Below are 16401 nucleotides of genomic sequence, written 5' to 3' on the forward strand. Positions count from 1 at the left end.
ATGGCTGTATCCTGGACCTGTTGATTAGTGGCGATGAGGGTGGCCTGGTCCTTCAAAGCACCTTGTAGGGATTCCCACTCTACTCGGGCGGCTTGGATCTGTTGTTCCAACACCAGTTGCAGATGTCTTTGGCCCTCGGCCAACTGGGACACGACATTCTCCATGGGCACGGGTTGTGTCATGAGGCGACACGGTATGTTTCACAGCAGTAAAACAAAGGAAATCCCACTTCTGACACCACTTGTACCAGCCCGGGGGGGGTTCCGTTCGGCCGGGCCCTGGTGACTACCTTTGGAGAAAGAGGCTTGTCAGAGACACGACAGAAACAAGTACTATTTTTAGAGGTGTTGCTTCTTTTTAATTGGTTTGCCTTTCTTAGCTGCTGGGTCAAAGTACACCTGGGGTTCAAAAAGGGAAAAACAAGGGTGGAACGTCAGGAGGAAAGTGTCCCGTGTGGACCAGAGTCTTCTTCCTTTGCGAAGTCCGTCGGCTGGTCTCGCTTCTCGTGGTGGACTACGGGTCTCAGCGACATGCAAAAGGATAAATACACGGGGTTACTGGTTTGTTCAGACGCTAGTCGGTTTGGGTGCCACCGTCACCAGGGATTGTGGGGTGTTTAAGTATGCTTTGATGTGACTAAAGGGAACTGGTCGAGGTGTGACGGGGTGCTGTTAGAAAGGCTAGGGCAACACAAACTTCCCCTCCAATCCTCTTGTGCCCCGTTACACAGCCCCATGCAGCTCTGCCCAGCCCACCACCACAGTGAACCCCGAGCGGTCACTTGCCTTGAGCCACGACCCAGGAACTGGGCCGCGGTGCTGGGACCTTGAGCGTCCTCGGTTGTCTCTGCACTCCCGGACCCTCCGGTCTTCGGATCTGCCGCCTTCCTCTCTCTTGGGTCACCGCTGGGCTCCTCACCGCTGGGCTCCTCCCCGCTGGGCTCCTCTCCGCTGGGCTCCTTTCTGCTGGGCTCTTTTCCGCTGGGCTCTTTTCCGCTGGGCTCCTCTCCGCAGGGCTCCTCTCCGCTGGGCTCCTCTCCGCTGGGCTCGTCTCCGCTGGGCTCGTCTCTGCTGGGCTCCTTTCCGCTGGGCTCCTCTCCTTCTCTCCCGGGCTCGTCCGCTTCTCCACTCTCGCCTTTCTCCGTCTCGCTTGCAGTCTCTTCCGGTCGGCAGACAGCGCTTTCTTCATTCCCCGCCTCTTTTCTACCCAGGACTGCCCCTCTCTCCGCCTCCTTGTGGCCGTTGCACCAATCCCATGTCTGTGGTGCTGGTGACGCAAGGAGGTGTGTCTGGAAGGCTCGGGCCACTAGACCGCTCCGAGCATCCGGAGCGGATTCGCCGTCCCCCTCGCCTGGATTCCGGGTTCCGGAGTCATCGGAGCTCTCACAAGCAATTTGGGTCATATTGATACTACTAACAGTCTCCAGTTCTGCAGGCCGGGACTACATGTCCCATAGTGCCTTAGTGGTGTTGTGAAAATATTGGAGGAGAACGCCTGCGCAGCCACTGACGTTCGTGCTTTTCCTGATAAACACGGGCGCTGCGCTTCAAACCAAGGGTGGGCTGGGTAGAGGAGGGGAGAGCAGCGAAGCAGAAGCGCGCGAGGGCAGGGGGTACAGGGAGTGCGGAAAGCATGGAGTACAGTGAGACCTCACAGAGGCAGCATACATTGCCAAAATCATATTTTTTTTTAAGCGTTTTTTTGGTGTCAGAAGTTAACTTTAAAGTAGTCGCTCAATTACAGATCTGCAAGTGGCCCCAAGACAAGCAGTGGAAAGAAAAACAAGGGTGGGCTAGGTAGAGGAGGGGAGAGCAGCGAAGCAGAAGCGCGCAAGGGCAGGGGGGGACAGGGAGTGCGGAAAGCATGGAGTACAGTGAGACCTCACAGAGGCAGCATACATTGCCAAAATCATATTTTTTTTAAAGCGTTTTTTTGGTGTCAGAAGTTAACTTTAAAGTAGTCGCTCAATTACAGATCTGCAAGTGGCCCCAAGACAAGCAGTGGAAAGAAAAACAAGGGTGGGCTGGGTAGAGGAGGGGAGAGCAGCGAAGCAGAAGCGCGCGAGGGCAGGGGGGGGACAGGGAGTGCGGAAAGCATGGAGTACAGTGAGACCTCACAGAGGCAGCATACATTGCCAAAATCATATTTTTTTTAAAGCGTTTTTTTGGTGTCAGAAGTTAACTTTAAAGTAGTCGCTCAATTACAGATCTGCAAGTGGCCCCAAGACAAGCAGTGGAAAGAAAAACAAGGGTGGGCTGGGTAGAGGAGGGGAGAGCAGCGAAGCAGAAGCGCGCGAGGGCAGGGGGGGGACAGGGAGTGCGGAAAGCATGGAGTACAGTGAGACCTCACAGAGGCAGCATACATTGCCAAAATCATATTTTTTTTAAAGCGTTTTTTTGGTGTCAGAAGTTAACTTTAAAGTAGTCGCTCAATTACAGATCTGCAAGTGAAAAAAAACAAGACAAGGAGGAAGTGGGATAAGGGAGGGGGTGGCAAATGGCGTGTACATTTCGCGGGCGCTTTGATGTTCATAGTGGCCGCGCGGCTCACTGAGAACATCAAAGCGCCCGCTAAATGTACACGCAGGCTGCCAAATGGTGCGTGCGCCTGGCACACATGCACTGTGTGAAAGTGATCGCGATCACATCAAAGCGGCCGTACGGCCCGCGAAAGTGAAAGCAAACTGTGTGCAGGCTGCCAAATGGTGCGTGCGCCCGGCGCACATGCACTGTATTTGGAGGCCTGAAAGCACTCGTTTGCACTTCCAGATCCCCCATTTACAAAAGCTCTCGCGAGAGCAGCGCTAAAGCGCTGTCTCAGGCGAGACCTAAAAATCAAACCCAGCAGTGAAATGAGAATCAGAGCACTGTGAAGCTGGGCAATGGTAACTGCCACATACACACAGTCCCGCCCCAGGCAGCCCAGAGAAGAGGAGAGGACGGCTGTGCAGAGAGAGCAGCAGGCACCATCGGAGCACCCTTAGACAAAACCCTTCCTGCGCTCGAGGGCAGGAGCCCCTTTCCAGGTTTTCACGTTCATTCATTGTCGTTTTTCTTGTTTTTTGTGAGCGCAGTTTTTCATCTTCTGAAAGATACTTTGGGCCTTAGGTTGTTTGCCTTCACTTTGGGTAAGTTTATGAAAGTCCCCTTTGTGTAACTCTAGCGCGAAGACAAGTACATCTCAACCAAATTAACATTTTGAGCCTAAAAGAGAGTAAATGGAAAGGATGTGGAATTGCTGATGTTGTACTCACCTAATGTTGCTCATGTTTTTGCACACCGTCCCTTCATGACAGACTTAAGTTTAATTGATAACTGTATATCACTTGATTTCTTAAAGCACATTGAACGCAGTCACCAGTGTGCGCTCGTCTGAGTGTTATAAGCATCTTTCATTGCACAAATTACACTGGTATAAAAACCAATGTTTCACAGGAAACCGTGAAACATGGAAAATATTTCACAGTCTCTTCTGAAATATGGATTCATCATCATAATGACAACCCCCATACTACTCTGCAGAGCTTTAAAGTTGTCAGTGCCACTAGAAGTATGTGGCATGTAGGACCAAACTAGGTGATACTATTATCCAAATTTTGCAGCAAACCCCCAAATTATGCGACACATTCTTTTGCAATAAAATATTCCACCATTTGAGCCAGATGTAACAGGTTGGTGAAATCTACAAATTATGCTAGTTATGTGGCAAATTATGTGGTGAATTGTGTGGCAAATGCAGTAAATCAATAATTGTGCAATAATCTCGTCCACCACCGAATTATGTGGCAAATGCAGTAAATCAATAATTGTGCAATAATTACTGTTGCCACATAATTAAATTAATCTGCTGGCTCCCCCCTTAGTTACTGACACTTTGAAGAACACAGTATTTTAAAGCTAACTACCCCAAAATAAACATGTAATATTAAAAATACATAAATGCCAATGAGTAAATTGGTTCTATTTTGTCATCTTGGTGTTCTAGTAACACTTATCATTACTTGCCTATGATTCTTTTCAAAGGAGTTGAAGTCACACTTCTAAAACACTAGACAACAAAAATTGACATGCAATACAGAGATGCAATGAAGTATGAAAAAGGACAGTGGTAAATTCTTCCTTTTCAAATACTTCGCTTGGTATTTGGTCTTAAAATATTTTTCTTGTTTCTTTTTCAAAGTTATTTTTAATTTAGTAAGTCATTCTCCATACATAAGCAGCATCTGTTTATCTCTAGGCACATGGCTGTGCCTCATGACTAGTGCGGCCAACCTGGTAGGCCATACTGTAGACAAATTGCATATATAGATTATATATTTTGTTACTATTATTCTCCAAACAAGAGCTCTTTCCAAGCCCATAATCCATTAGTTGGTGTCGACCCCGTTAATTATTTCACTTAAATCACAAGAATCAATTCATTAATGTGAATTGCAAATTTCAAGTAATGGGAAGCTAAAAAAGATGTATTTTCTATAGGCAGGATACAAGCAAATAATTGGTAGTATGTGCATTGTGATCCAGGAGCCATTAACAAAGTACTGTCTGTGGTTAGTGATTCATTTTCTTGTATCATAGGTCTTTTGGGGACAAATACACAGGTAAGCACCAGGAGTCCACCAAAGCTCGGCTTTGACTGACTACTTTGTGTATGATAAAGTCTGGTGTCAGTCAAGTGCTGGCTCTTATTTAAAAAAAAAAAAAAAAACACTTTTGTCCACAGACGTGTCTCACAAAAATGAACCTTCAGCCTGATAAAGTGGCCTTAATGTTGTAACCTCACAAGCTGCACATCAGATGAATAAAATAAAGGCGCGGACATTGCTTATATTCACTGTGAATCAGGTGTGGCAGTACAGTTTTCCGGCCCCCCCTTTACAGGTCTGATGGGCGGCAATGTCTGACGCGCACCTGTTGCTTCTGCTTTTCAGGTTCTCACGCAATGATGCCTCCGGGAGAGTGCATGTGCAAAAACAAGCATTGGCTTAGCCAATAGGTCTCGCCTTTGGGACCTTATAAGTACTTATGCAATACAATATCCTTGTTGCAACAACATCAACTGTTGCATGGCTAAACACTTATAAGGTCCCAAAGGCGAGACCTATTGGCTATGCCAATGCTTGTTGTGTTTAGTGAATGCGCAATACAATATATTAAATGTGATATATTTTATAGCTCTTGAAGGAATCGCCAGCATCCTACCAGCAGTGTGTGGGGACATCGCAAGCGGGACTCCGGACTACCTTTCCCGGCACTTCACGCGGCGCGTATGCCGCTGACGCAGTCATCCAGTGCCAGGAGTTGCAGTTAAGGAATTCCGGGCTCCCGCAGCGCGGGACACGCGCGGGCGTGCCCGGGCTGCGCCCGGGCAAAGCCCGGGCCAAGGGCGGGCCCGTCCGAGACCGGATGAGGCTGGGCTGGGCCACCCCCTCTTCACTTGTGTCTGGATCAGCCAGGTGATTTCATCTGCAACCAAAAAAGGTTCTGTGCAATTGTTCCTCCTAATCCAATTTAGGATTTGACTGTTGGAAATAGATTCCGGTATCCACTATCCGGTATCCATCCGGGGAGGTGTTGTTACGGACCTACTTGATTTTAGCCCTCACTCTGAATTAACTTTTTTTCTCGGACCTTAAGGTGTGGTTTGAATATTAAAGAAACAAATAGGGAAAAGAAAATTACCCTGTAACAAACCAGACAACCATGGTACTAATCCCAAACAAATAAAAATGTCCTTTTTAAACTACCTGATAGGTGCAGTAGGTGCTATAGATAAACAGATCTAATCTGTAGAAGAGTCATTAAATATAGAAGTGCAGGGGATAAACGCTAACTAACAAGAAAATCCAATGACAAAAATATCTCCACCCAAGGGATAGATGAGATATGCCCCCCTGAAATCCAGAGCACCGGGTTGAATAGCAATGGATGTATCCAGGTTACAATTGATGATATTGATGACGTTTTAGCCAGTGACCAGGATAGTGATACTTTACCACCACCTAAAAGGCAGTGTAATCCAAAGCTCCCTACGGTAACAGACAATTCCCAGGTAGCAGTCCACCAAGTCCCCGTCCACAAAAGTCCCCTTAAAAACGCCTCGAAAAAAGTCCAGGGGAAAAAACGAAATTGACAGAAACAAAAAAGAAAAGTTAACCCTGCCCCTTCTAAATCTAAATGTACAATAGAATCTTCCACTGATAGTAGCAAACTGGAAAACCTGCTCAACGAGCTAACAAGTTACATTAAATCACATACAGATAGTTTAGGAGCTAGATTAGCCCAGATCGAAAAAACACTGGAAATGATTTTGGAAAACCAGACCTCCACCACATCAAATAGGAATCTGCATGGTCAGGGCATTATTAATCACCCAGAAATGATAACTAGCTCTCGATCTCAAGCCATATCTAATAAACAAGTAGAAACCGCCACCAACTTAGGAAGTAGGGAGGGGACCCAAAGGAATCTTGTTATAGAAAAACAAGATAGTGATGCTAGAAACGGACCTAAGATACATTCCCCGGGGATAAGTATAGTAGCTACACATCAGGGAGGTAAGCTCACACATGACATACAATCAAGATCAACTAATGCCATTCCGAAACCCCATGACCACCAAAGTGTGAGATACAATCTTGACCTCCCACCGGCAGCAGCGCCTCTTACTGTTGTCCTGGCAAATGTTCCAGTTCTTAAGCCAGGAGAATATGAAACATGGACTACGTTAAAAATTAAGGTCTTACACTTCCTGAGAAATAGAGTAGGTTTGTCGGCGGAACTGTTTAGGACCTTTAAAATGGTAAGACGTGTACCATGGGTAGGAAAGAGCGAGAAATCTTTTGGTGGTGATTGCGTAGTCCTATCCCTTGGTTCAACATCCCTGGTTAGGGAAGTATTGAATAGGGCAGAGGAAATGAAAATTACCGAATCCAGCATTAATATTTTCCATTTGGGCTTTTTTTATCGCTCAAGCCGGTTCAACTTGCAACAGGATATGCCGTGTAGAATACAAAGACCCACCAGAATGAATTATAACTTGGAGACACAAAATAGATTTGAAACTCTACAATCGCTAGATGCGAATGTTTGACTTTTGGTCGAAAGAAGACAGAAGGCTGCTATTGGGGAGATTAATAACTCTAATGAACATGAAGGGAGTAGGTATGAAACCAATATTACCCTGAGTTAAAAAAGGATAGAGTATCAGGAAATCAAAGGATCTGAGGGTGGAATGGGGACTGGCACCATTGATCGACTAGACTCAAGCTTGTCGGGCACTCCAACCCGTGATGAGCGAACCGGTATGGAACTAGACTCCCAGCTTGAAACCAGCACAGGAATAACAAGTATGACTGAACTAACTAACCAAAAATCTATTAGAGTATTATTTTGGAATGTTGTCGGTCTGAGGAATAAAGCACATAACCGAGCCTGGTACAATTTCATTAAAAAATTTGATATTTTGTGCCTCCAGGAAACGTGGATGGTAGAAGAGCTACATATTGAAGGATATAAGACATATAACATGTCGGCCATCCATTCAAATCATGGTTGACATAAGGGAGGCCTTAGTATATATATTTCAAACCTAGTGGAGACACAAAAAATATTACTGTTGAAATGTACAAATTTTTACCAGATTGTTCAGATCGACCTGGTCTCAAATCGTATCTTAACTGTGGTGAATTTCCATAACAACATAGAGAAGGGCTACCTGGGGGATACCCTAATGCAACTAAGTGATGACTTTGGCAATCTGAGTACCCCCAAGGACAAAGACATGATCATAATCTGAGGGGGGGGGGGTGATTTTAACGCTAGTTTGTGTTCCAAACCAAGGCCAGGCTCCTGTGGCCTAACGATCACAGAGGATGACCATCTAGTTCACTTCGACCATACGGAGCGGGGTGATAAGTTTAATGAACTTTTTTTTTCTCACGATTTTGGTTTTGCAAATAGTCTGTGTTCTCCTAGCATTGATTTTGACTATACTTTTGTAGGTAGGGGTTGCCAATCCTTAATTGATTTTATTATTGTTCCAAATTGCTATTCAAATTGGGTATCAAATTTTAAAACTCACCTAAATGTCATGAGTGACCATCTCCGCTTAAGTATTGACTTTATATTACCAAATATATCAGCCCAGCGAATAGATAATAAACTGGCTTGGACCCAGGGTCTTCATCTTTCTAGCCAAAATGGATACAAATTACGATGGGATAATTGCAATACGACTACATTGAATAAGCAATTTATCACTAAGGCTAATGATTCGATCTTAACTTGCTTGCGGAAAGAGTCCTCTAGGTCAACTATTTTGAACGCCTTTTTACAGATCACTTCTACTGACCAAGACTCTCTAAAAGCTGGGAATAGTACCAGACGTGATACTAGAAATGGATGGTTTGATTAAAAAATGCACAAAGGCATATTCCAGCTTAAAAGAGGCCTTACATAAGACAGAGAGAGACTGTGATGAGACTAGAAAATGCAGAACATCTTATAATTTAGCTAGAAAAAAACGAAAGAAAGAATTGAAGCATGAGGCATGGATGACTCTATATGAGGCATCGCTTAGCAAAGATTGTTCCATGTTCTGGCGGGCAGTGAATGCGCCATTTTTCAAATCTAATGACGCTGCATCGATCACAATTGCAATAGATGAAAAGGCATGGATAGATCATTTTTCTAAGGTTTATAGTATACAGGGACATGATGAAACTACCCCTGAATTTTTAACTTCAAAGGTGGGAAATTCCATCACCTTTACCTCTATTGACTTAGAAATCTCTCTTGACGAGGTAATTGAGGCAATTAATTCCAGTAAGGGCGGTAAGGCCCCTGGACCAGACGGCCTCCCTATCGATCTTTTTAAAACCACTCCTTTACTCTGGTCACCCCCGTTAACCAGGGTACTGCAAGCAAGTTGTGCTAATGGCTTCTTGAAAACATGGGCTGAGTCCGTCATCGCCCCGATTTTTAAGAAAGGGGAGCGAGTAAATCCGGCATGTTACCGCCCGATTTCTTTACTTGACTCGTTGATGAAAGTCATGGGCCGAGTTGTTTTGAATAAATTACAAACCTGGGCGAATGACAACAATATAATTAGTGATGTGCAATATGGTTTTAGACAAGGGTTAGGGACAGTCGAACAATCTTTGAATCCAAGTATTTTAATTGGGAAGTACACGCAGGCAAAGGGTGGGAGACTCTACTTGGCCTTTGACTGTGTGATACATAACAACCTGTGGAGCATTCTTACTAATCTAAAAGTTGACCTGGTTTTGATCCAGTTTTTAAAACAATTATATTCTGGGGCCACAGCTATGATGCGCTATGGCATGAAGGGGGAATGTACTGCACCATTCACAGTGGACAGGGGGTGCGACAAGGGTGTGTTCTTGCGCCGTTCCTTTTTAATCTTTATACCAACGCCCTGGAACAGGAGCTTGAAGAAACGGCGCAGGATCCTCCATATGTCAATAAACGGCGGATAGTTGCCCTCCTGTACGCTGATGACGCGGTTTTAATAGCCCGCACACAACTAGGTCTGCAAATAGCACTCTCAATTTACTCATGTTTTATGAACAAATTAGGCTTGAAATTAAATGAAAAAAGCAACTTTGTGATGAGTTGTGGGAAAGGGAGAACTAAATGCAACAGCCTCCCTTTGGGGGATAAAAGAGTAGATTACACAAACTCTTTTACTTACCTCGGCGTATTGTTCACTAATACGGGCTCATGGGGCCCAGCGGTGAAACGTAGGAGTTTGCTATTTATGAAGGCGGCTGCTGCCCTCGTTAAATTCCCAAAGAAAATGGGAAAAAGGTCCCCCGACATACTCCTTAAAATCTACCAGGCCAAATCTTTAAGCATTGCAATATACGGGGTGGGTGTGTGGGGTTTTTATGATGTGTCCTTGATTCAATGCGTAGAAAATGCCTTTTTAAGATTCATTTTAGCCGTACCAGCAAGCTCCCTGGTTTTTAACTGTCATAGCGAATTAGGTATCCCCTATGCTTCTGATATCATAAAAATGCAACCCATATTGCTTTGGCACCGTGTATGGACATCAAGTAGCGCGTCCCTAAATAAAGAAATAATCAAGGACTCTATGAACCTGGACCAGACAAATAAGATCACGTGGTTAAATTATGTGAGAAGATTCTTGAGTGACATTGGCCATCCGGAGTTTTACTCCACCCCCGAGAAAATGAATTCTATTTCCAGGAAAGATTTTAAAAAAAGATGCTCCACTCATCTGGAATCACTCAGATTCACTAAGGAGGCTAACAAGCAAATGGTGGTTCAACATCAAATGACTTTATCTACCTACGGTATGCAACCGTATCTCCTATGCTGCACGGGGGATTCGATAGATACCTTTTAACTCGTTTTCGGTTTAATAATTTTCATCGACTGGTCAGTTATCCAGAAATAAACGACTGGACCAGAGAACTTCCTCCTTGCCCCTGTGATAATGTATCCTTACAATCAACTCTTCATGTGATCTTGTTTTGTAAATTTTATTTAAAAAAAAGAGGAACATGGATTCTCCCTTTGTTAAAACGGGCTGGCTGGAGACAATGTAGACCAGCGATTTTACACCTACAATTTTTAGATAGTACCTTTTTAGTATGTACTATGACTGTTTTTTTGAGAAATATTATGAGTATTAGAAAAAGCTTAAATGCCTCAAACCTATTCGCGATTGCTGCTGTTTGGAAAGGATCTTCGTATAGCCTGACTTATTTGAATGCACTTTTTGCACAATGTGATAGACTAATGTCTTTTAACATATTTTATCAGTTTTTATTCTATGTCTGTGCTTTTATGATTTTAAATGTCTAAAATCGAATAAAGATAATTTTGAATTTGATATATTTTTTCTAAAACTCGTGTGATATGTGTTAAAGTGTTTGTGGTATCTGTGGTATTGAGTGAATGTCCTTTATGAGCAAGAGAAGCATGTATCTTGTATAAATTGGAGGTACCAAGGGAAGTTTTTGCTTCTTGCTAATGTCTTTTCCTGCATCCCCTTTTGGGTTTCAGCATTACCAGTGGATGCAGCATAGGACACAGTAGCATGGCTTTGGTCAAAGCCTCTATGGTACTCCAGCCTCATTAAGTCAGTAGCTTTAAATGTGCCCTGATAAAAACACCTCACACTGCAGATAAGTGTGGTGGAAAGCAAGCCGAAGAAGCAAATTGGTAGTGATGTGCCCTCTATCATACTTTCACCGATCTCTGTTCTCAGTTCATCAGTGAGCCTCATCCAGTTTCTCAGTTGTAACGCACTAAACGCTAAAACTAAAGTGTTGTGGATTTTATGATGCAAACTGAGCTGATTGTCCCCAGTGACTACCACCAGTGTTCCCTTACAATTACAATTCATCCTTTTCTTAATCTGTATTGTTTCCCCTCTCATTGCTGTAGGTCAAGGGTCTACAACCTTTTCTGTAACAGGAGCTAGAGATGTAACACTAATCACATCAGACGAGATTACACTAGTGGTCACCATATGAAAAGATTACCAGCAGCGATCACCTCAGCGCATCAGGCATGATTTCCAGCAGTAATGTAAAAACTGCTTTGTCAGTGTGGCATGCCTCTACATAAAATACCCCTAGCGCCAATTTAATAATATTAGTAATAATCTCCCCAACACCATATGACTTTTATAACTCAAATATCAGCTTTAAATATATTTTGGAAATGCAACCATTTTTTATTTTTCTGCAAATATCAGCTTTGGCTGCATTCAAGGCAAAGCTGTGTGTATTCTGAAAATACACACACCTTTGGCTTGAATGCAGACATTTCACTTTGGTAGACATACATTAATTCCACTAAACAAATGTTTCTAATTTAGTTCACTGGGCTGCACACAGGAGAGCTATTTAAAGATAGCGGGAGAGCTACCAGTAGCTCACAAGCTTCTTTTTGGAGAAGGTTGCTCTAGGTGCATGTGCTGTTGCTCGCAGGTTTGCCATTTAACAGTATCCCAAGTTGTTCCATGCTGGTCGATGTGCCTCATATTCGCATTATTAGTTTGCTTTCTTTTATTTTCACCAGGACCCCTTACTGATGTTTTGGATATTCCCTGTGTTCTGTTTTCATTGAATTATTACCATGTGCCTGCCTAACATAGACCATGCTAACTATGTTCTCACCCACACTGGATACTTGTCTGCAGCTGAAAGATGAATGTAGAGTGAAGGTGAAGAAGAAGTGATAAATGCTACATTGTCTTAAAGAAATGACATGTCAATGCATCATCTGTTCACATATGCCAGACACAATCTTTCCATTCCCCATGATCCCCCATTTGCCCTTCCCCATACAATGCTCAGACAGGCAGCTGTGTCATACTGTTTTTACACTGAATCTGAAACTCTTTTGCCCGTTTGTGTTACACATTGTGCACGTTTTATTTTTATTTCACGGTGATCCTATGCTGTATACTGTATGCATCATGTATCATTGTTGGACATTTTTCACGCAGAAGCTCTGATGTACTGAATGTAATAAAACTGAAATTGAAATTGTGTGAAAGCATCTTGAACTGCTGACGTCCATATCGCACCCATACAGATGGGCCTCGTGTTATGTGTTTCTAGACTTTAGTGGCACAGTGTGTAAAACAATAATGGTCCAAAATACTGCCCCAAGTAATTACCAGTGTCTAATATTAATCCATGCATTCCACCCATCACTTATTTTGTTTTTCCCATGTCATGTGTGACTCTGCCTACTATAGCTGGGAGAGCCAAACAGTGTAACGAGAGCCCCAGACAAAGGTCTGGCTTCACTCAGCAATCCAAAACACGACCCAAGCCATCGAAATATTTGCAGGTAAATGACATCGTGTAAAAATATGGTAACAGTCTTTCAACCTATGTATAGATGAGGTTTAGAACACGTGAATTTCATTTCAGTACTTTATAGTAAATCACTGCAATGGAATCTAGTAAAGGTTTTAGTCAATACATATGAACTTTTTCAAGCACCGATTTGTATTTTACGTGGAGTGACAATATGAATTTTTTTATATAGTGCACACCCTGAACTTACTCAACCTGCTCTCCAATTTGACACTCAATCAAGATGAGACTACGGGCCAGATGTAGGTAAAATCAAATTTGCGAATCCTTAATAGAGCATTTTACTGATTCGCTATTAAGGACTCGCAAAATTGAATGTAGGTAGGAATCGCTAAAGTATTAGCGATTCCTTAACATTCCTTAATAACGAATCGCAAATTGAGATTAGCTAATAAGGAATACCTACCCATTCACTCCTATGGGCTAGAAGGCCCATAGGAATGTATGGGAAGATATTCACTATTAGCGATTCGGAATTAAAGAATGGCAAATAGCGGGCGCTATTCCAAGGGTGCCAGGGTGTCAAAACGACAACCTGTTGCACCCCTGAAATGTGCATGTGTGCACATGTGGCGCACATACATGCCCTAAGGACATGAATGTGTGCCACATGGCACTTTAAAAAAAGCAAAAAAGTGCTTTTTTAAAGGAAATCGCTAATTCCAACCAACTTGAAGTTGGTGGTAATTAGCGATTCCTTAAGGCTAAAGTGCACTTACTTTTGTGCTACTTTCAGTGCATTTAAGGAATCGCAATTCCTGATTCCTTAAATGCAAGAGCAAAATAAGAAATCGCAATTTTGCGATTCCTTATTTTGCTAGTAGGTTTAAACTCACCTACATTGTTTGCAGCCAAATAGCGATCGGTAACGCTGGAATTCTGCTAATTTCAGCATTACCGATTGCTATTTGGCCACCTACATCTGGCCCTTAGTGAAGTAAAGTCATTGGCATAAGATCACACAATTTGGTTAAGTCAGAGTGTAACATTCTGTTTAAGTCAGACTCAAACCTTGCATAGATACCCCCAACTCTACCTTCAGGTAGTATTGTCTTTTTAACTAACAATGATGGGATTTTTTACGCCACACTGTTTTTGATTAAAGAATTGCTAGATAAGATTGAGAGGCACCCGGATCCGAAAGTATTACTGAGCAGAATCAGGGACCCGAGCCGCCTCTAGTGAAATGTGCTGACTTTGACCTGGTGCAATATTGACAACAGTGGGCCCCAATTAACAGCACCCTGGCCTTGTATGCTTTGTATTCAGATCAGCTACCTGGTGTGGGTGGGTGGGGGGGCTCGTATGATCAGTTCCAGCTTGGCCCATCACAAATGTCAGGCTTTAGTGCCATCCATCCGGGTCGGATTGAGATTAAAATTAGACCCGGGCACTCCAAAAAAAAGTGGCCCACATTCCCAAATGGTTAACATTTTTTTGTAGCTTTATATAGTGTGAATTTGTTCCAAAGGCATCGGAGCAATTTGAGCATCAGCAACATTCAACAAAACCAAATTAATTTATCATTTCATTTCAAAATATTTATTCGGATATAAAATATCCATAAAAGCACAGATCATATCATAGTAAAAGGGGAACATAACAATCTATTAACATAGACATAATAAAACAAAATCATACATGACAATCAATTTAGCATATAAACAAATATTTACAGAAGGTCCTATAAGTCAATTAAATATTATAAGCCAATTAACTATATAAAAACTGATTGCATCAAATTCATATTGAGCCTAACCACAACATCTACTAGTGATTCAATAAAAACAGAACGTCATAAGGTGCACATTGAATTTCATGCGCGCACCGACAATTTTAAAAAGGTGCCTACACGAGCAGTTAGCTCATCATCTTCTAATTTACGGATTGTTAAGTAAGCTTCCTCTAGGTGTATAGGTCGAGTGCTCTTAAAAAATGGATTCAAGCACTGGTTAGTGTATAAGCTATAACATTTGCAAAAAGATTAAAAGTGGAGTGTTGTCCGCCCACTCTTATCATCACATGGGCATGTTTTTTGATCCAGATGAGCAATATACCCCAAAGGAAAACACAGTAAACGAAATAATAATCCTCTCGCCCAATGTCCAATTGGGTTTAAGAGGTAACTAGATGGGGTATTTGATTCATCGGCAATGGGCAAATGACTTTCAACTTACTTTTTCTGGACCTCCCTTTCGAATCTTAGTGTTCTGTAATGATCATGTAAAGCCCCCCGAATCACTTTCTTATTCGTATCAACAGATTCATCCGGGTTTGTAAAAGTCAGTGCATGGTTGATTCTACTCAAACTATCCCTCACTGCAGCAAGTCATAGTATTTCTTTTCCCTTATCACACTTAAGGTAGTCTTCAATAATCTCTCTGGTCAGAGACGCTGCAGGATTCTTCCAGATAGCAAGCCAAAAAAGAGCTGGTCGTGCCTTTATGTAGTCTTCAACATAGTGTAATTTTAGTTCGGCATGGCAAATATACTATGAGGTGGAAATTGGGGCTCCCAGTACTTCCAGACAGAATCTGTTTTCTTCAAGTTGGATACTATTGCACTTTGTGTGTCCACATATTTCCGCACCATATGTCGCCGTTGGAATGCACTGTGTTTTGTAAATTTTCAAGAGTGCTAGTATTATCCCTGTCTTTTTAGGCTGCGGTAGACTAATGATTAAATTAATAACTTTGGAAAACGTGTTCCTGCTGTATGTCATATGGTCTACCCAAGTACCATTGGCGGAGAAAACAAGCCCAAGGTAGGGAAAAGTGCTGGTGCGATAAAGCTTTTGATCATCTACGATAATAGAGCTTAAAAGATACTTTTTTGGCCCACAAGGCATAAAAAATGATTTTTTAAAATCAGTACACAGATCTAGACTACCCATAAAATCCACAAAACCCTGTACAAAAATTCATAGAGCATTTGGTGTTCGTCCCATTTAAACAGCGTCATCAGCATACAACAAGGTGGGGACTAATTTGCCGTTAATTTTGGGGACATCATTAGTAAGTACGATCAGAGATTTATGCAAATTGTTAATAAATAAAATAAAAAGCCTGGGGGGCAAAAACACACCCCTGCCTTACACCTGTCGATTCTGATGTCCCCTGAAACTTCCCCACTCTTATTGATCCTTACACAAGCTCGCAGGTCCCTGTGCAGGTATGCTAAAAAATGGACTAAAATCTCATCTAAGCCGTATTCTAAAAGAATAGACCATAATCGGGACCTATTAACAAAATCAAAAGCCGAGGTAAGATCCATAAAAGCCAAATATACAGGGGTTTGCTGGGCTACGGTATATTTCCTGATGATTAAATTAAGGTTCAAACATTGTTGGATAGTGCCCACTTTACTTTGAAATCCCAATTGGCACAATTGTAAAATACAGACATCCTCGGCCCATGTCCTTGTTCTGTTATACAAAATCCTCCCTAAAATGTTCATTTTGTTGTCTATTAGGGAGATTGGCCTATAACAGTTAGGTTGAGATTGATCGCCCTTTT

Source organism: Triturus cristatus, chromosome 8, assembly GCF_964204655.1.
Source record: "Triturus cristatus chromosome 8, aTriCri1.1, whole genome shotgun sequence".
In the NCBI taxonomy this organism is placed as follows: domain Eukaryota; kingdom Metazoa; phylum Chordata; class Amphibia; order Caudata; family Salamandridae; genus Triturus; species Triturus cristatus.